This window comes from Hypanus sabinus, chromosome 7 (assembly GCF_030144855.1).
Source record: "Hypanus sabinus isolate sHypSab1 chromosome 7, sHypSab1.hap1, whole genome shotgun sequence".
In the NCBI taxonomy this organism is placed as follows: Eukaryota; Metazoa; Chordata; class Chondrichthyes; order Myliobatiformes; family Dasyatidae; genus Hypanus; species Hypanus sabinus.
The window spans coordinates 86,708,310-86,728,652 of NC_082712.1; the positions used below are offsets into that span (position 1 = coordinate 86,708,310).

General features: G+C 47.6%; 1 protein-coding gene across 1 annotated transcript in view; it reads right to left on the reverse strand.

The window, feature by feature from the left end:
• Positions 1 to 18,343, reverse strand: part of LOC132396939 (vigilin-like) — a 192,630-nt gene extending 174,287 nt beyond the window's left edge. Inside the window, exon 1 of the mRNA XM_059975068.1 lies at positions 18,227 to 18,343. The gene's annotated coding sequence lies outside the window, so the exon portion shown is untranslated. The remainder of the gene's footprint in view (positions 1 to 18,226) is intronic.
• Between the last annotated feature and the right edge of the window lie 2,000 nt (positions 18,344 to 20,343).

The following is a 20,343-nucleotide window of genomic DNA, read 5'->3' on the forward strand; positions in this document are numbered from 1 at the left end:
CACTGGATTGTAGAAAGGTGATCAGGGATGATTCACTCAGCTCAGGATACCCAGCCTCTTGTAGCCGTTGTAGTCCTGTGGTCGATGGTAATGACACCACCATTAAACAGCAGGGTAGGTGATGAGAAGCTCTTGTATTGGTGCCAGGTGCAGCTACAAAGGCAGGACAATAGCAGCTCTATTTCATTAGGAGTTTGAGGAGATTTGGCATGTCATCTGAGACACTCACAAATTTCTACAGATGTACTGCGGAGAGCATTCTAACTGGCTGCATCACCATCTGGTATGGGGGTCGGGGAGAGGGGGCTACTGCACAGGATCAAAATAAGCTACAGAGAGTAGAAAACTTAGTCAGCTCCATTATGGGCACTAGCCTCTGTAGTATCCAGGACATCTTCAAGGAGCGGTGGCTCAAGAAGACAGTGCCCATCTTCAGGACCCCCATCTCCCAGGACATACCTTGTTTTCATTGCTACCATCAGGGAGGAGGTGCAGAAGCCTGAAGGCACACACTTAATGATTCAGGAACAGCTTCTTTCTCTCTGCTAGCAGATTTCTAAATGGACATTGAACCCATGAACACTACCTCACTACTTATTTAATTTAATATTTTACATACCTATTGTAATTCAGTTTTTTCTATTGTGTACATTCAGCCTTCCCTATCGGCGGGAAAACCCGGAAGTTGATCATTTCTCACATTGCGTCTCGCTCGTTTGTTACTTGTGAGCGAGAGGAAGGAGTTTAAGGCTAGTAAGGGATGGCTGGCTAGCGATGTAAACAGCTCCAGCCTGAAGAATTTAAAGATCACAGGACAGTCGGGATCGGCTGCAGGGTTCCCAGAAGAGCTACGATAGCTGCGTTTGTACTGAACATGTACAGACTTTTTATCTTGTCATTATTCTCTAAACAACACAGTATAACAACTATTTACATAGCATTTTACATTATATTAGGTATAATAAATAATCTACAGATGATTTAAAGTATACGGGAGGATGTGCGTAGGTTATATGCAAATACTACGCCATTTTATATAAGGGACTTGAGCATCCACGTTTTTTTGGTATCCGCAGGGGGTCCCGGAACCAATCCCCTGTGGATAAGGAGGGCCGACTGTATAGTATCATGCTGCTGCTGCAAAGACAACATATTTCATGATATACGCTGGTGATATTAAACCCGATTCTGAAAACACATACTTTACACTCAATGGGAGAGGAATGAAATAGCCAACAGTTCACATGCCCACCGTCAGAGATGAAGCACATTGGCGGAAAAAATGATTGGTTGAAAAAGAATTACTGTGGCAAAATGGCAACCTACTCTGGCTAATTAATTTCACTGTTAATAGACAGTCCTTGTCAAAATTTATTTACTAAGATACATCAAAATTCTATCTCCTTTACCATAGCATTGGAGAGGGATAGGAATAGACAAATTAGAGAAATGTTTAATTGGAGTAAGGGGAAATATGAGGCTATCAGGCAGGAACTTGGAAGCATAAATTGGAAACAGACGTTGTCAGAGAAAGGTATGGAAGAAATGTGGCAAATGTTCAGGGGATATTTGCGTGGGGTCTGGGTACATAAATTCCAATGTGACATGGAAAGGATGGTAGGGGACAAGATCCATGGTGTATAAAGGCTGTTGTAAATCTAGTTAGTCAAGAAGAAGAGTTTACCAATGATTCAAAAAACTAGGTAATGATAGGAAGCTAGAAGATCATAAGGGTAGCAGGAAGGAGCTTAAGAATGAAATTAGGAGAGCCAGAAGAGGCCATGAGAATGTCTTGGTGGACAGGATTAAGGAAACCTCCAAGGGATTCTACAAGTATGTGAAGAGCAGGAGGATAAGACGTGAGAGAATAGGACTAATCAAGTGTGACAGTGGAGAAGAAGTGTGTATGGAACAGGAGGCGATAGTGGAGGTACTTTAATGAATACTTTTCTTCAGTATTCACTATGGAAAAGGATCTTGGCGATTGTAGGGATGACTTGCAATGGACTGAAAAGCTTGAGCATGTAGATATTAAGGAAGAGGATGTGCAGGAGTTTTTGGAAAGCATCAGATAAGTCACCGGGACTGGATGGGATGTACCCCAGGCTACTGTGGGGAGGAGATTGCTGAGCCTCTGTCAATGATCTTTGCATCATCAATGAGGACGAGGCGAGGCTCCGGAGGATTGAAGGGTTGCAGATGTTGTTCCCTTATTCAAGAAAGGGAATAGGGACAGCCCAGGAAATTATAGGCCTGTGAGTCTTACTTCAGTGGTTGGTAAGCTGATGGAGAAGATCCTGAGAGGCAGGGTTTATGAACATTTGGAAAGGCATAATATGATTAGGAATAGTCAGCATGGTTTTGTCAAAGGCAGGTCGTGCATTACGAGCCTGAATGAATTTTTTGAGCATGTAACTAAGCACATTGATGAAGGTAGAGCAGTAGATGTAGTGTATATGGATTTCAGCAGGATATTTGATAAGGTACCCCATGCAAGGCTTATTGAGAAAGTAAGGAGGCACGGGATCCAAGGGGACATTGCTTTGTGGATTCAGAACTGGCTTGCCCACAGAAGGCAAAGAGTGGGTCATATTCTGCATGGAGGTCAGTGACCAGTGATGTTCAGAAGGGATCTGTCCTGGAGCCCTTACTCTTCGTGATTTTTATAAAAGACCTGGATGAGGAAGTGGAGGGATGGGTTAGTAAGTTTGCTGATGACACAAAAGTTGGGGGTGTCGTGGATAGTGTGGAGGGCTGTCAGAGGTTACAACAGGACATTGATAGGATGCAAAACTGGGCAGAGAAGTGGCAGATGGAGTTCAACCTAGATAAGTCTGAGGTGGTTCATTTTGGTAGATCAAATATTATGGCAGAATATAGTATTAATGGTAAGACTCTTGGCAGTGTGGAGGATCAGAGGGATCTTGGGGTCTGAGTCCATAGGATACTCAAAGCTGCTATGCAGGTGGACTGTGTGGTTATGGTGTATTGGCCTTCATCAATTGTGGGATTGAGTTTAAGAGCCGAGAGGTAATGTTGCAGCTATACAGGACCCTGGTCAGACCCCACTTGGAGTACTGTGCTCAATTCTAGTCGCCTCACTACAGGAAGGATGTGGAAACCATAGGAAGGGTGTAGAGGAGATTGCCTTGTTTGGGGAGCATGCCTTATGAGAATAGGTTGAGTGAACTCAGCTTTTTCTCCTTGGAGCGACAGAGGATGAGAGGTGTACAAGATAATGAGAGGCATTGATCGTGTGGATAGTCAGAGGCTTTTTCCCAGGGCTGAAATGGCTAGCACGAGAGGACATAGTCTTAAGGTGCCTGGATGTAGGTACAGAGGCTTTGTGGGCAGAAGGGCCTGCATTGTGCTGTTGGTTATTCTATTTTCCTATACATCATGGAGTTCTAGCCACGCCATCCAGAGATCTCTGATTTAACCCTAGCCTCATTACAGGACAACTTACAATGACCAATTAACCTACCAACCGACATGCCTTTGGACCATGGGAGGAAACCCACAGTCATAGGGAGAATGTGTAAACTCTTTACAGACAGCAGCAGCAATTATATAAGCACTCGCTTAAAGTACGCGTAACTGAACGAAATCTAATGCAAAACAATAAACAATCCAAGCACAAGAGAGGAAAATGTACATTGTACCAGCAAACTACACTAAAAAGACTTTAATTTTTGTCAAATCTTACACACCAGGTGAAGCAGTAAGTGGTTCATTCCAATCACAACTTGTGTCTTTAATGCGGCAATCATCCCAGGAGCTCTTACCAAACACAATTTGACACTAAGTCACATAAGGAGATATTGGACAGGTGAGCCCAAGCTTAACAAAGAGATAGGTTTAAAGGACGTCTTACAGGAGAGCTACAAGGTGTGGAGGCACCGAGTTCAGGGAGGGAATACCAGAGAGATTAGGGCTCAGGTGCATGAAAGCACGTACACTCTTGGTGGAGAGTTTAAATTTAGGGTGAGCCAGCGGCCAGAATAAGAATATCAGAATCATCATACCAGCAGGTTTATTATCACTGACATCTGTCGTGAGATTTGTTGTTTTGAGGCAGCAGTACATTGCAATGCATAAAATACACTATAACACATTTTAAAAGACAGCAAAAATAGTGAAGTAGTGTACATGGATGATTCAGAAACCTGATGGCGGAAGGGAAGAAGCTGTTCCTGTAACCCTTCCTTATTGATAGCAATGAGAAGAGTGTATGCCCTGGGTGGTGAGAATGCTTAATGAGGATGCCACCTTTTTGAAGATGTCCTTGAAAGTAGGGTGGTAGTGCCCACGATAAAGCTGGTTGAGTTTACAATCCACTGCCTCCTGTGCACTGGCCTCTCCATACCAGCTGGTGATGCAACCAAAGGAATGTTCTCCACAGTAAATCCGTAGGAATCTGGTGACATATTGCGCAGAAGGTTGTAAGACTGGGAACAGTTATGGAAATAGGGAGGGGCAGATATGGAGGTGATCAGAACATTAAAAGTGAGTCTTTGCTGGATCCAACGTAAGACAGCGAGCAGCAGGAGAACAGGAACAGACGCTGCAGGAATGGGAAACAGAGCTTTGAGAACAGAAGCTTACCAAAAGTAGGAGATTGGCCAGGACAACATTGAAAGGGCCAGGTCTGCAAATAATAAGGGTAAGAATGAGGGTGTAGGCAGTCAAAGTCCTGAGGCAAGAGACAATTCAACATTACATCAGTGGAGGTAAACCAGTTCTGATTATAGGCGAAGGTTCAGGGTTTAAGGTTCAACTAGGGTTAAATGTCATTGGTCTGCCTCAATATTCAGGGCATTTTGAGAGCCTAAAAACTAATGTAATTGCTTCACATTATTTCCATCAGAGTGTTACATCACAGTACAGGCCCTTTGGCCCACGATGCTATGCCAACCACTTGACCTACTCTAACCCTCCATCCTACACAGCCCTCCATTTTTCTTCCATCCATGTGCCTATCCAAGAGTCTCGTAATTGTTCCCAATGTATCTGCTTCTACCAGCACCCCTGACAGTACATTCCATGTACTCAAAGTTCAAAGTAAATTTATTATCGAAGCATATATATATCACCACATATTATCCTTAAGATATTCCCTCTCCTATACTTTCCTTCAATCAACTTAAAAATGTCCTTTCCTATTAGCTATTTATAAAAGACACTGCACTATCTACACCTCTATCATCTTTCACATCTCTATCACGCCTCTCATCCTCCTTTGCTCCAAATAAGAAAGTCCTAGCTTACTGAAACTACTTCCATAAGAAATTTAATTATTTTTATTTATTTATTGAGATATAGTACAGAATAGGCCCTTCTAGCCCTTCAAGCTGTGCTGCCCTGCAGTCCCCCAATTTAATACCAGCCTCATGAGAACATAAGAAATAGGGACGGGACAAGGGACAATTTACAATGAACAATTAGCCTACCAATTGGTATGTCTTTGGACTGTGGAAGGAAATCCACACGGTCATGGGGAGAAAGTACAGACTCCTGACAGGCAGTAGTGGGAATTGAACCCGGGTTGCTGGTACCATAATAAAGTGTTGTGCTAAACACTACAAAGTTGTGCTGCTCCTCACTTCCAGGCAGCAGCCTAGTAAATCTCCTCTGCACCTTCTCTAATGCTTCCACATTCTTCCTATAATGAGGCAACCAAAATCTGTTCATATATGTTACCCCAAGAAGTCAGTCAGTTCACATATTGTTCATTGCCATACCTAAACCATCTTACTGGTCATTAATAGCTTGGGCCAGGGTCACACGTCCATTTCACAGCTGCCTCTGGGGCCTTGTTCTGTACAAGATAATTAACTGAATGCTAAGAGATTCAGAACCAGACGTGGAAGAGATCATTCCAGCCACACCACCAGTAACACTCGATTTAACACTAGCCAAATCACAGGACAAATTACAATGACCCATTAAATTATAACTGGTTAAGTCACTGGACTGTGGAAGCACCTATGCATTCCATGGAAAGGAGGCACAAACTCCTTACAAAAGATACCAGGACTGAACTCCAAACTCCATGTAATAGCCTTGCGCTAACTGCTATGCTACCATGGTGCCCCAACGATTTAGAAAGTGCTGACTGAAAGGATGGAAACTAAAGTAATGTTTGCTCCATTTATTATGTGCACAGCGTATGACGTGGGCAATCAGTCTTTCCATGACCACGATTGTCCTTGCCAAATTTTTCTACAGAAGTGGTTTGCCATTGCCTTATTCTGGGCAGTGTCTTTACAAGACAGGTGGCCCCAACCATTATCAATACTTTTCGAAGACTGAGTGCCTGGTGTCAGTGGTCACATAACCAGTTCTTGGGATATGCACCAGCTGCCCATACGATCATCCACCACCTGCTCTCCAAGGCTTCACGTGACCCTGATCGGGGGGGGGCTAAGCAGAGGATACACCTTGCCCAAGGGTGACCCGCAGACTAGCGGAGGCAAGGGGCGCCTTACACTTCCCTTAGTAGAGAGGTACCTCCACCCTGCCTCCAATACAATGTTTGGCATTGCATGCAAAAAGCGAAATCACATAGGAGAGTGGGGTTGAACTTAGTGGGGCAACTTTCAAGGGCCTGTTGTGTCACAGTGGCTGCATATCCTCATTCAATGCTGTGTGATCCCTTGGATTTCTCATGTACTCTCGTGTTCTGACTTTAAATGGTCTCTCCTTATTGCTTATCCTTCCACACCACTGCCCAAACTATAAGCCATAGGCAAAGCCTCTGCAAACATTGCTCTGCTTTCAATCTTTCCTCATGAAAAATCCCATAACCTGTGAGTTATACATGCCTTACGAGGGTAAACAAATCATAAGCACAAGAAAATCTGCAGATACTGGAAATCCAAAGTAACACACACAAATTGCTGGAGGAACTCAGCAAGTCGGGCAGCATCTATGGAAGTGAATAGACAGTTGCCGTTTTGGGCCGAGACCTTCTTCAAGAACCAGTTCTGAAGAAGAGTGCAGAGATTAGAACAATGCTTTACAGTACACAGGTGACCTGGTTTCAATATCTGCCACTGCCTGTAAGGAGTATATACATTCCCCGTGACCATGTGGGCTTCCTCCAGATGCTCCAGTTTCCTCCTACAGCCGATAGGTTGATTAGTCATTGTAAATTGTCCTGTGATTAGGCTTGGATTAAATCGGAGTTTTGAGGGGGCAGTGCAACTCGAAGGGCTGCAAGGATCTATTTCATGCTGCATCTTAAGAAATAAATAAATAATGAGGGTCTCGGCCCGAACGTCAACTGTTTACTCATTTCTATAGATGCTGCCTGACCTGCTGAGTTCCTCCACCATTTTGTGTGTGATGCTTATAAGGATAGGTTCAGTGAGTTGAGGCATTTCCCTTTGGAGTGAAGTAAGATGAGAGGTGACTTGATAGAGGTGGACAAGATAAGAGGCCTTGGCCATGTAGGCAGCCAGAGTAATTTCCCCAAGGCAGAAGAGGCTAATACCAGGGGGCATAATTGTAAGGTATTTGGAGGAAAGTATAGGGGGCATGCCAGGGTAAGTTCTTATACACAGAGTGATTAGTGCTTAGAACATCCTAAGTTCCTAACATCCTGGTGGTAGTGTTAGATGCATTAAGAACATTTAAGAAACTGGTATATAGATACGTGGATGGTAGAAAAATGGAGGGCTATGGTTAAGAGGTTGGTACAACATTGTGGGTCGCAGGGCCTGTGGGGTGCTATAGTATTCCATGTATGCAAATGACTGATTGCCTGCAATGCAGTCAAATTTCCCAATCCACAGCTTAGGATTGGGGGAATCACTTAGTGTCCAGAGCTGCACATTATTCCGGAGAATCCAACATCATTTGGGAGGCATCCGCTTCCTCGTCGAGCTGATGGGCTTGAGCTTGCAAAGTGCCTTCCTCAGAGGCAGCAATATGTAGCTAATGCAGTGTGTCAGAAATACCACCTCCCTCACTGTACGCTTGGGAATTTCTCTCCTGAATCCCGCTCGGGGCTGGCTGATAAGCCATGCAGCAGTTGCACCGTGCCGATACAAAGCAGAAGCAATGCATTTCAATTCATCCTGCCTACTGCACTGCGTGTACAAACAGACTGGAGGAATATAAAGGATTCAAACACTTTCACAATCACAGTGGCCCTGAAAATAATACTATCTGTTAATTTCAAAAGAGCATCGAAATACTCCCTGTATTTGCAAGGGGAGAAAAGATGATAATTCAGCCCCTCTAACTCTGGCCTACCACTCAATTTATCATAAATAATCTGCATCTTGCATTCAGTCATCTGAAACTACTTGGAGATTAAAAACATTCACTTTATCCAGTTTCCCTTCAAAGCCCAACTGATTGCCAATACACACACTGGAGGTCACAGGATCAAACCGTCAGTACGAGCAATATAAGTACTGAATCCCTGGATTAGGCGCCTACGTGTTGTTTCAACTCCAAAAACCTAGCCATTAAGACCATAAGACATCAGAGCTCAATTATGTTAATTAAGCTCAATTAATTAATTTGTTAATAAATATTTATTAATGCAGAATTAGGCTATTTGCTCCATTAAGTCTGCTTGTCATTCCATCACGGCTGATTTAATTCCCTCTGAACCCCATTCTCCTGCCTTCACCCCATAGGCTTTGAATGACGTCCTTACCAATCAAGAACCTATCAACCTCTGCAAAGTATGTAGGAGGTTAATTTGCAGGTTGAGTTGGTGGTGAGGAAGGCTCAAAAGCATAGATGTAATGTTGAGGCTTTATAAGGCACTGGTAAGGCCTCACCTGGAGTTACGAGAGCAATTTTGCCCCCCTTATTTAAGAAAGGGCATGCTGACATTCGAGAGGGTTCAGAAGAGGATCAAGAGAATGATTCTGGGAATGAAAGCGTTACCATATGTGGACCATTTGATAGTTCTGGCCTGTACTCACTGGAATTCAAAAGGACAAAGCGGGGGGGGGGGGGGATTCATTAAAATCTATTGAATGTTGAAAAGCCTCAATAGAGTGGATGTGAAGGATAGTGGGAGAGTTTAAGATCAGAGGACACAAGCCTCAGAGTAGAGGGATGTCCATTTCAAGTGGAGATGAGGAGGAATTTCTTTAGGCAGGGGGTGGTGAATCTATGGAATTCGTTGCCACAGGCAGCTGAGGAGGCCAAGTACAATTAAAGCAGAGGTTCAATCATCAGGGCATGAAGGAATATGGTGAGAAGGCAGGAGGTTGTGGCTGAAAGGGAAATGATGAAATGGCAGCGCAGACTCTGGGCCAAATGGCCTTATTGTGTTCCTATACCTTATGCTCTTATGGTCTTAAATACACTCAATGACGTGGCCTCCACAGCCATCCATGGCAATGAATTCCACAGATTTGCCATTTTCTAGTTAAAGAAATTACTCCTCATCTCTGCTCTAAAGGTACGTCTTTCTATTCCGAAACTGTGACCCCTGGTCTTGGACTTCCCCGCTATAGGAAACATCATCACCGTGTCCACTTTATCCAGGTCAGGGGTTCCCAACCTTTCATAAGGCATGGACCCCTACCATTAACCGAGAGGTGCATCAACCCCAGGTTGGGAAGCCTGGATCTTAGTTCTCCAATACTCAGTAGGTTGATATCTGGTAATTCAGCTGGAAACATAGTTTACGCAGCCTCTGTTTGCAGAGAAGGTCTAGTGATACCTATCATGGGCAAAAATGTGTATGAGTAGCCAGGGAGAAAGCACCTGCAATTTCCAGCATCGGGGGTCCATAGTCCAAAGCCTCTGTGTTTGTAATAAGGGAGGCACAAGAACCAACTTCATTTGCCACACACATTTACATGTATGTGTGTTTGTACACCATTCAGCCATTATAAACACAAGTGATTCTGCAGATGCTGGAAATCCAGAACAACACACACAAAATGCTGGAAGAACTCAGCAGGTCAGACAGCACCAGTGGAAATGAACAAACAGTCAACATTTTGGGCCAAGGCACTTCTTCAGGACTGGAAAGGAAGGGGGAAAAGATGCCAGAATAAAAAGCTGGTGGTGGGGGGGAGGAGGATAGCTGAAAACTATCATTTCTACAATTATAAAGAATAATGGATTATAAAGAAATAAAACTGGAGGTTAAGTACAGATAAGGATTGAAGTGTGCATAAATCCCAGCATATATTTGCAATGTAAACAATTATCAACAGTGGTTTAAAGTGTTTGTAGTGCAGTGATTGGGGAGGTTTGGGGGCAAATTAGAAAGGCTGATCAGATTAAGTACCTGGGGGTAGAAACTTTTAGGATGGTGTTTAAGTTTTTGATTTAATAGCCCTACAACATTTTCCAACAACTTCTGTCATTCATTCTTTGGCGTTCCCACCTGTTTTCATGGATTTCTGTGAAGAGTAAGAATTTCAGGCTGTATACTGTATACATTCTCTGATTAAATGGAACCATGGAACTCTGCCATGGATGACTGTGAAAGGAAGAGGGTTAGGCATGGTACTAGCAACCCTGTCCTGTAAAAACCTGGAGTTACAGGAGCTCCAGAGTCTTATCCTCAGGATGGGAAGGATCTTCGCCTAGAAGACATATAGATGGGTCACCCCGGGACAACTTGAAAGACTGGCCCAAGACAGAGGGCTCTGGAGAGCTGTTGTTGGCGACCTAGGCACCAGTAGGGATTGATGGGCTTATAAAGAGGACAGTGTTTTCCATAGGGGAGCTTTTGGAAAAGGTAGGCTGCGAGGTGGGCAGTGTCCATGATGATTTTTCCTGCCTGCTTCGTTGTCCTGGACATACAAGTCCTGCAGTGATGGTAGACAGGAGCCAGTGACCTTTTCTGCAGATCTGACAGTATACTTAAGAAGATAGTAGGTCGGAATAATAATTATGGCTTGCAGAATACAGAATGTGAAAATTCTACTTGTCAGCCATGGCTCAGTAAGCAACCCTTTAACTTCAGATTGCGCTTACATATTGAAAAGATTTTAAATTGAGTCCTCACAAATGATATAAAAGACTCTGATGACAAAACTTCATGAAGCTGTGGCAGTGTGAGGTGGTGCTGAGGGAGGAAACCTTCTCCATGATTAGAAAGCACAGTGGCACTGCAACAGCAGCTTTAGTATTTCTATAGATGTATGGAGGAGAGCATTCTTGCTGGCTACATCACTGCCTGATATGAATTGGAAAATTCCTGCACAGGATTGGAAAAAGCTGCAGAGAATTGTAGACACGAGAAAGTGCACAGATGTTGGAAATCCAAAGTAATACACACAAAATGCTGGAGGAACTCAGCTGCACAGGCAGCTTCTATGGAAGGGCTGGAAAGACAGCAGAATAAAAATGCAGGGGAGGGGAGATGCATGACGAAGCGGAGCTCCTATCTACAACGGGTCTCACCAATGTAGAGGAGGCCACATTGGCAGAAGATGACCCCAGCAGGTTCACAGGTATGGTGGTTCTTCATCTGGAAAGACTGTTTGGAGCCCTGAATGCAGGTGAGGGAGGAGATGAATGGACAGGTGAATCACTTGGGCCACTTGCAGGGACAGGTGCTGGAGGGAAGGGATGAATGGTCAAGGGAATCACAGAGGGAGTGATAGACTCAGCCAGCTCCATCACGGACACTAGACCACCCTACTCCTCCCAACCATAAAGACATCTTCAAAAGGTTGTGCCCTAAAGGCAGCAGCATCCATCATTGGGGACTCACACCATTCAGGATATGCCCTCTTTCCACTTCTACCATCAGGGGCCTGAAAACACACGCTCTATGTTTTTGGAATAGATTCTTCCCTCTGCCATCAGATTTCTGAACGTCCCATGAATCCATGAACACCACCTCACTATTTTGCTAATCATTTGCACAATTTTTAAAAAAATATTCTCATTCTAACTTACAAATATTTTTAATGTATTGTACTGTTACGGAGCCACAAAGGAACAAATTTCACAACACATGTCTGTGGTAATAAACCTATCTAAACTGTCTCTCAGGTTCAAGTGTGACCTTAGGCTTACAAGGGTTTTGCCGGGACTTGAGAAACTGAGTTACAGAGAAAGGTTGAATAGGTTAGGACTTTATTCCCTGGAGCGTAGAAGAATGAGGGGAGATTTGATAGAGGTATATAAAATTATGATAGGAATAGATAGAGTGAATGCAAACAGGCTTTTTCCGCTGAGGCCAGGGGAGAAAAAAACTAGAGGACATGGGTTAAGGGTGAAGGGGGAAAAATTTAAAGGGAACATTGGCGGGGGGGGCTTCTTCACGCAGAGAGTGGTGGGAGTGTGGGATGAATGAGCTGCCAGATGAAGTGGTAACTGCAGGCTCACTTTTAACATTTAAGAAAAACTTGGGACAGGTACATGGATGAGAGGGGTTTGGAGGAATATGGGTCAGGTGCAGGTTAGTGGGACTACGCAGAAAAATTGTTCGGCACAGCCAAGAAGGGCCAAATGGCCTGTTTCTGTGCTGGAATGTTCTATGGTTCTAGGTACTGTCTGTTGTTTAAGAAAAGACTGAAAGGCCTCAGTGGTCAAGCAATGTCTGTGGGGGCAAATGGACAGTCGATGCTTTGGGTCAAGATGCTCCAAACAGACTGAAAGGTAGAGGGGAGATAGTCAGTACAGAGGATTCAGGAGGAGTGGGACAGGAGACAAGTTTTATGCTCTTATTATTTGGTTCTTGATTAGTCTAGGCATGAAAGCTTACAGGGAGAAGGCAGCAGAATGGGGTTGAGGGGGAAATGGACCAGCTATGATGAACTAGCGTAACAGACTCGATGGGCTGAATGGCTTAATTCTGCTCCTATGTCTCATGGTCAAAGTCAGGGGTTCCCAACCTGGGGTCCAGTGACCCCTTGGTTAATAGTAGGGGTCCACGGCATATAAAAGATTGGGAACCCCCAGTCTAAGTAACAGGCGGGTCTAGGTGGGGAAGGGTGATAGGCAGGTGGAAGATGGGGGTAGGTGGGTAAAAGCAACAGGCAGAGGCAGCCAAGGGCCACAGACGGTAGGATCTGATAGGAGAGGAAGCTGGAACAAACTGAGGAAGGGAGGACACACTGAGAGGGGTGAGCGAGTGATAAGCAGATGGAGGAGATTGTAGAAGGGACTGAGTAGACCAGGAAAAGAGAGGAAAAAGGTTAGGGGGGAGCAGATTACTTAAAATTGTAGAATTCTATGTTTAATAGAACCCTCAGTAGGAATATGAGGCGTTTTTTCTCTAGTTAGCTCTGACAGTAGAGGAGGCCGAAGACAGGCAGGTTGGTGTGGGGAGGGTGGGTGAGGAGGAGAATTCAAATGGCCAGCAGGCAGAGCCCAGGTGCTCAGCAAAGTAGTCACCAAGTCTGCATTTGGTCGACATGGCTACATTGAAAGCACAGAATGGAACAGACGAGGTTGGGGGATGAGCGTGTGACTCTCTGCCTTTACACCTGGAAGGGCTGGATAGTGGGGAGGTAGATGTAGGGACAGACGTTACATCTCCTGTGGTTACAGAAGAAAGTACCTGTGGGACTGGAAAGCTGCAGGATGAGCAAAGAGAGTTAGAGAGGTAGAAAGGGGTTGGGAGGCAGAGTCAGGTAGAGTGGACCCTGTCAAAAGGGGTTAAGAGGGGAAAATGTGGCTGTTGTTAGGGTCACGTTAAAGTTCGAGGTCAACCGACTGAACATATATATATAGTGGGAGTGTATGGGGAGTCCAGAAGGGGTAGCACCTCTAGTGAAGGGGCTTGACATGTCCATTCTGTGGCAGCTCATTCACCTTTGATCCTCACCAGACACTCAACTCTCACCTGTGGCTCTAAGCAATTGTTTGTATGCAACACACCCCAGCACAACACCAAGTGAGAGTAGATGAGGGTGGCCAGCGGCCTCATACCCTGGTGAGATAAGGGCATGCCTGTCCTAGTGTGCAAAGTCAGCTCCGGCAGACAGGCCAGATGAGATCCACAGTGACATCCAACAGCTAGGAAGGTGGTTCTACAACATTCCACGGAGAGCGAAAGGCACAACAAGGCACAGAAGGTCATCCACTGCAACCAAGGAAGACCCCAGTTTGTGACGCTTGCTCGTACCACTGGACTGGACTTCTCAGTTGGAGAGTGAGGAGCTGCCCCAATGCAATGGCTTTTCTACTTTAAACACTCTTCCGCACAGGACTGCCGTCACGTCGGTCATAATGGACAATCACCATATCCAACCAAATGAAGCAAAGTCCAGACCACAGTGCACCCACAAAACATAGACCACACGCAGCACATAAACAAAATATTACCATAAGTAACTGAATAAAGTATCATTTAAAATGCATGCAGTGCACAGCGCAGGTAAACAGTAAACAACTCGCTGTCCCAGTGATGAGAACAGTGGTGGCAGGGTATTCATTAGTCTCACAGCCTGAGGGAAGAAGCTGTTATCTAGTCTGATAGTCCTAGCCCTGATGCTTCTGTACCTCCTTCCTGACAGTAATGGGTCAAAGAGATTGTGGGATGGGTGGTAGGGATCGTAGCTAATGCTTCGTCTGAAATGCACCGGGTAAGTGTCACAAATACGGGAGAAGAGATACCCCAATGATCCTCTTGTCATCCGTAGGGTCTTATCAAAAATGATGTGCTGGAAGCATAAGCTAGTTGAGTGAAATATACGGATCTAGGGAATTCCGTCCCCAGTCTGCCTGGTGGGGAGGTGGGCTGTCAGTAAAAGTGAGGGAAATGGAGGAGGTGCGACCAAGAGCTCCGATAACCTCTGCTGTCCTTGTGACCGCGTGGGTTTTCATTTGGTGCTTCAGTGTCCTCCAAATTCCCAAAGATTTACATGCTTTTAGTTAAACTGCACCTCCAGCATAGGTGGAAGTTGGAGAAGTGGGGGGCAGAGAGAATTGATAAATGGGGAAACACATTTGACAGAATTGCTGAGGGTTAGTACAGGTGCTTATATAATAACAAGATGAGAGAGATAAGCCTGTATATACCTTTAACAGCAATTAAAAAAAAAATCTGGTCACTCTCATATTGCTGACTGTAAATGCTCGATGAGCACACACTGGTGTGGGGGGGGGGGGGCGGAGTCCAGGAGGGAAGGTGGGAAAGAGAGAAAGAGTCTGGAGGCAAGTGGGTGGGGGAGATGAAGAGTCCGGGACGTGGCACGGAAGAGTCTGGAAGGGAAAGCGGTGGGGGGGCCAGAGAGAGTCCGGGACGTGGCGTGGAAGAGTCTGGAAGGGAAAGCAGTGGGGGGGCCAGTGAGAGTCCGGGACGTGGCGCGGAAGAGTCTGGAAGGGAAAGCAGTGGGGGGGCCAGTGAGAGTCCGGGACGTGGCGCGGAAGAGTCTGGAAGGGAAAGCGGTGGGGGGGCCAGAGAGAGTCTGGGACGTGGTGCGGAAGAGTCTGGAAGGGAAAGCGGTGGGGGGGCCAGAGAGAGTCCGGGATGTGGCGCGGAAGAGTCTGGAAGGGAAAGCGGTGGGGGGGCCAGAGAGAGTCTGGGACGTGGTGCGGAAGAGTCTGGAAGGGAAAGCAGTGGGGGGGCCAGTGAGAGTCCGGGACGTGGCGCGGAAGAGTCTGGAAGGGAAAGCGGTGGGGGGGCCAGAGAGAGTCTGGGACGTGGTGCGGAAGAGTCTGGAAGGGAAAGCGGTGGGGGGGCCAGAGAGAGTCCAGGAGGGAAGGGAGGGGGAGAGAGATGGGGGGGGGAGTGGGGGGGAGGAAGAGAGGGGGAGAGAGTCCGGGGGGGGGAGGAAGAGAGGGGGAGAGTGTCCGGGGGAAGGGAGGAAGAGAAGGGGAGAGAGTCCGGGGTGGGGGGGAGGAAGAGAGGGGGAGAGAGTCCGGGGGGGGGAGGAAGAGAGGGGGAGAGTGTCCGGGGGAAGGGAGGAAGAGAGGGGGAGAGAGTCCGGGGGAAGGGAGGAAGAGAAGGGGAGAGAGTCCGGGGTGGGGGGGGAGGAAGAGAGGGGGAGAGAGTCCGGGGGAGGGGAGGAAGAGAAGGGGAGAGAGTCCGGGGTGGGGGGGAGGAAGAGAGGGGGAGAGAGTCCGGGGTGGGGGGGAGGAAGAGAGGGGGAGAGAGTCCGGGGTGGGGGGGAGGAAGAGAGGGGGAGAGAGTCCAGGGTGGGGGGGAGGAAGAGAGGGGGAGAGAGTCTGGGGGAAGGGAGGAAGAGAGGGGGAGAGAGTCCGGGGTGGGGGGGAGAGAGGGGGAGAGAGTCTGGGGAAGGGAGGGGGAGAGAGTCCGGGGGGGGGAGGAAGAGAGGGGGAGAGAGACCGGGGGAGGGGAGGAAGAGAGGGGGAGAGAGTCCGGGGGAGGGGAGGAAGAGAAGGGGAGAGAGTCCGGGGTGGGGGGGAGGAAGAGAGGGGGAGAGAGTCCGGGGTGGGGGGGAGGAAGAGAGGGGGAGAGAGTCCGGGGTGGGGGGGAGGAAGAGAGGGGGAGAGAGTCCGGGGTGGGGGGGAGGAAGAGAGGGGGAGAGAGTCCGGGGTGGGGGGGAGGAAGAGAGGGGGAGAGAGTCCGGGGTGGGGGGGAGGAAGAGAGGGGGAGAGAGTCCGGGGTGGGGGGGAGAGAGTCTGGGGGAAGGGAGGGGGAGAGAGTCTGGGGGAAGGGAGGGGGAGAGAGTCCGGGGTGGGGGGGAGAGAGGGGGAGAGAGTCTGGGGGAAGGGAGGGGGAGAGAGTCCGGGGGGGGGGAGGAAGAGAGGGGGAGAGAGACCGGGGGAGGGGAGGAAGAGAGGGGGAGAGAGTCCGGGGGAGGGGAGGAAGAGAAGGGGAGAGAGTCCGGGGTGGGGGGGAGGAAGAGAGGGGGAGAGAGTCCGGGGTGGGGGGGAGGAAGAGAGGGGGAGAGAGTCCGGGGTGGGGGGGAGGAAGAGAGGGGGAGAGAGTCCGGGGTGGGGGGGAGGAAGAGAGGGGGAGAGAGTCCGGGGTGGGGGGGAGGAAGAGAGGGGGAGAGAGTCCGGGGTGGGGGGGAGGAAGAGAGGGGGAGAGAGTCCGGGGTGGGGGGGAGAGAGTCTGGGGGAAGGGAGGGGGAGAGAGTCTGGGGGAAGGGAGGGGGAGAGAGTCCGGGGGGGGGGGAGGAAGAGAGGGGGAGAGAGTCCGGGGTGGGGGGGAGGAAGAGAGGGGGAGAGAGTCCGGGGGAAGGGAGGGGGAGAGAGTCCGGGGGGGGGGGGGGAGGAAGAGAGGGGGAGAGAGTCCGGGGTGGGGGGGAGGAAGAGAGGGGGAGAGAGTCCGGGGTGGGGGGGAGGAAGAGAGGGGGAGAGAGTCCGGGGTGGGGGGGAGGAAGAGAGGGGGAGAGAGTCCGGGGTGGGGGGGAGAGAGGGGGAGAGAGTCTGGGGGAAGGGAGGGGGAGAGAGTCTGGGGGAAGGGAGGGGGAGAGAGTCCGGGGGGGGGGGGAGGAAGAGAGGGGGAGAGAGTCCGGGGTGGGGGGGAGGAAGAGAGGGGGAGAGAGTCCGGGGGAAGGGAGGGGGCAGAGAGAATCCGGGAGGGAAAGGGGTGGGGGGGCAGAGAGAGTCCTGGAGGGAAAGGAGAAAGACATACACACAAACACATTCGGGTTTCCCTGTGATATCAACTTCAACGCCACAGCGTGCCCTGAGGCACTGCACCTACTGCCGACACTCATACTCATTTCGATTGTTGCAGCCTCCAGGCTGACAATCACTGTCACCAATCACCGGCTCTGCGTTAACCAACAACATTTTCCGAGAGAGCCAGCCTGTCAGTGGGACCAGCGACATTCTGGCACTGCAGCAGGCGAAGAGATCATAAATAACAGTGAAAATTAAAATCCCCACGGTCAAATAAATGGCTGCCATGCAAAAATAAATAAGAGCTGATGTCCAGAGGGGCATGAGGGAGGGTTAGCCCGCTGCACAGGCTGTAGGTAGTGGGAGTGGGGGTGTGGAGGGGGAACCCCAGGCCACCTCGACCCTCTGCCCTTCTTCCCCAGGGCCCGAGCTCAGGCTCCGGGGGGAGGCCACAACTCGAGGCCCGCCACCTCCAACATTCATTCCCCCTCGTTCCCCTTTCCCATCCCACTCTGTGAAAAATAAAGGCTGGAAAATGCTGATCACCAGTTAATCCAACCAGGTTAGCGCTGACTAGCACCTAACCAGCATAATTATTATTAACCAGCCAGCCACCTTCAGGTTGGACTGACAGCCACAGTTATATGCACCCCTCCCCTGTCCCGACGCACCTATCTCACTGGTTATGCTAGTTGTGATGGGGTTAACGAGTTAACTAGCGTTCGCCCCCGGTTTAACTCACCGAACACCTCGAGCTGGGGATAAACATCAGCCGCAGAGTCGGGTCGCTCCGCACGCCCGCCGGCACGCCGCCGCCGCGTCGCCACGCACGGTGTGACGTTACACGCAAGGACCCGCCCCCTCCACTCCTCCCGGCCACCGACCGTGTGCACACGCGCAGTGCGTTCAAAGTGGTGAGATGTGCATTCACCTAGCGCCTGTACCTCGTTTGCTAAAACATTCTTAGGACTTTTTTTTTGCAGCACTCATCCTGATCGCAGAGCAGGAAGATTTATAAATGCTGAAACCCACCCAAGTCCTATAAGCAGATGATAATAAGTCCTTCTCAGCGATGACAATAATAACACTAGACAACAGTTTTTTTCAAAAGCGTTGCTTCCTCAGAATTTGTTTTGTTTATGATAGCCCGCTTGAAGCTGAACACAAATATAACTTCAGACCACTTATAGGAATTTGGAGAAATAAGAAATTAACTTTTATTATGTATATGTTTAATTGAATAACACTGCTGGCACTTTACAATAGTTCAATTCAGCTAAAATATTTTGTTGATGATTTTCATTTGTACTCAGTGTCTGAGGCTTCTTGCTTAAGTGTCCAACAATAATCAGCCAGCATTGGTGGATTCCAGTTGCCCCGATACCCTTTCTACATGACCACAATGTCCTGGTGAAACTTTTCACCGTGCTGGTCACTGACAGCACTAAGATTTGCAGGGAAGTGCTGAAAGTGAATCTTTAGTGACACATTGCACTTCATGGTTCTGTAGACTTGAAGCATGTCGTCATCCAGCTCCGTGTAGTTTGGTGCACTGTAGTTGCCAAGAAAACTCCCAACAACATCCTTGAATGCCTTCCATGTGATTTTCTCCGGTCCAACTAGAAGTTCTTTGAATTGCCTGTCATTGATGACCTGTTTGAATTGTGGACCAACAAAAATGTCTTCCTTAATTTCAACATCATTTATTCTGACTTGAACTATGAATTGTAATAGCCAATACAGGCAATTTTTTTAAAAAGGTGCATGATAAGGAAATTTCATGGTGATTTTCATGATCAGCAACCCAAAATCCATAAGATACACCCAAAAGTATTGGGGAAGCCAAATCTTTGTTGTCCAGAGTTACTTGTTCCTTTTTGTAAAAACTGTGATTAATTTCTGCTTTCTGGTGAATGCAATTTATCTGATGCTCTGAGCCTGTGATGCCGCTGCAAATAAAATTTTCATTGCACCTGCACATACATGTACTTATGCAGATGACAATAAACCTGAGTTTAACTGTAATGCCATAAGACATATGATCATAATTAGGCCATTTGACCCTCTGAGTTTGCCTTGTATTTTTCTGTTATCTTGCCTTATATCTGAATGGAAAATCCTACAAAAGGTAATGGATTTGGTTTGGTACATCAAGGGTAAAGGCCCCCCTCAACCATTGAGCACATCTACATGAAATGTTGTCACGGGAAAACAGCATCTATCCTCACCACCCAGGCCATGCTCTTTACTCGCTGCTGCCATCAGGTACAAGGTACAAAAGTTTCAAGACTTGCACGAACAGGTTCAAGAGTAGTTACTGTCCTTCAGCCATGAGGCTTTTAAACAAAATGGGAGAACTACACTCAACATCATTTGCCCTATCATTGAGATGTTCCCGCAACCAATAATCCCATTTTAAGCACTCCTTATCTTGTTTCTCATGGTCTCATTATTTATCGCTATTTATTTATTTTTGCATTTGCACAGTTTGTTGTTTTCTGCACTCTGGTTGATCTTGCATTGACCCTGTTACAGTTACTATTCTATAGATTTGCTGAGTATGTCCACAGGAAAATGAATCTCAGGGTTTTATATGCTGACATATATGTACTTTGATAATAAAATTTTCTTTGAACTTTGTATAAGATGAAACATAAACATGAGATTCCACTGGTGCTATAATTCCAGAGTAACACACTCAAAATTCTGGAGGACCTCAGCGGATCAGGCTGCATCTATGGAGAGGAGTAAAGAGTCGACATTCCAGCCTTCATCAGAGAGTAGAAGGTGAAAGGTTGGAGGTTGAGACGGGATGTGAGGAGGAATCTTTTTTCCCCGTATAAAGAATGGATCTCAGGG